This window comes from Pollachius pollachius, assembly GCF_949987615.1.
Source record: "Pollachius pollachius genome assembly, chromosome: 18".
NCBI lineage: Eukaryota > Metazoa > Chordata > Actinopteri > Gadiformes > Gadidae > Pollachius > Pollachius pollachius.
The window spans coordinates 17,169,713-17,171,202 of NC_136951.1; positions in this window are offsets into that span (position 1 = coordinate 17,169,713).

A 1,490-nucleotide genomic window follows, 5' to 3' on the forward strand; every position below is an offset into this window, starting at 1 on the left:
TTATCCTACTTTATTGTTAGCGACTAGTGGATTGCAGTAGAGTTACATTTAAAAAATAATATGATAGCTTTTAGAAATCACACTTTTTAATGGGGACATTTCAAAATTTTGGACGTTATTGTAAAGCTAAAAAAGCCCCCTTTTGAAAAGTAGTATATACTATAATAGATTATTATGAAACATTTAAAAAAGGCACGGGTTTCAGGTCTAACGATGTCTAAATAATGACACCCTCTACAAAAACGTAGCATACCAAGATGTCAGTTAGAGGAAGCTTCTTTAACTCATTTGAATACTGGCGATTTAAAAGTTAACTGATGTGGCTGAATACCATTAGGATTGTTAATACTATCTGGGACATCTCGCCTAGAGTTCTACACTTGCCACCAGCAGTTTGAACCCAAACAAGGTTCCTTTCTGGTCGGCTATTTGCATGTCAAAGAGCCTTTTCAACACCTAAGACCAAAGCGCATTTTTTTGTTGGGGTGGGGGAGGAAGTGTAGGGTGGAGGGGGGTGGAATTAAGGAACACAGGTTTGAGAGATAAGAGTGCTACCGCCGAAGTCTGGGAACAGCCAATGAGGAAGCCCGATTCAACATCGCCCCGCCCACTCTCGCTCTGTTCATTATAAGCTCTAATCAGGTTTTAAGAGAAGAGCAGTTTGAAAACGCCACCAAAGACGTGTTACACACGTGTGTGTTACACGCACAAGGTACATGCTTGAGTGTGAGCGTGAGTGAGGGAGCTTGATACATGAACAGTATACCATTGTATTTCGTCCCGTTTCCCCGATGTTCGATCTCATGTTAGACAATAGGAAACACATTCACAAACACACCGCTTGTCCGCTTCATGCAAAGCATTCGCACAACAACAGTCACTGTACTGCACTGCACATGTGCAGGGCAGCCCTTTCCTAGCCTGTACATCTGTTACATCTGTCAGCCCCCTTCGCAATCCGCCAGGGGTCTTATAGAGCATAAAAGCATCTGACGAAGGGATTATAGAGACAAACAGGCAGGTGACCAGTAGTGGTAAACCCTCACATAAAGAAGCAGGATTTAATGGTAATAGGACCATCCAGTAGTAGCTTCGTAGAGGATCTACTGAAAGCCCAGGGTTGTCTTTGCCCTACACGGGAACTATCTGTTGGGACGATGTGTCATGTTTGCAATTGGGAACTGCATGATTTAGAAACTAGAGCAAAAAGTGGGTGCATATATGAATCCATAGCAGGATAGACTTATCGAATACGTGTAGGCAGACTTTGACTGAAGAGAAGCGTTGTTTCTGTGGCATTTTCTGAGACTATCCTATTCTATGACCACCATTCACAAGAACAAGACTCAACGAACCAACGCTGTTTAAAAACATTACCTGGTTTATAACCGATGCATAGTCCAACTTTAAAGGCAGGCCGACCATTAATACATCTCTTCCTCCTCTCCGTTTCCCCCCCCCCAGCGCCCCTGTGTGATGAACCTGGAGCG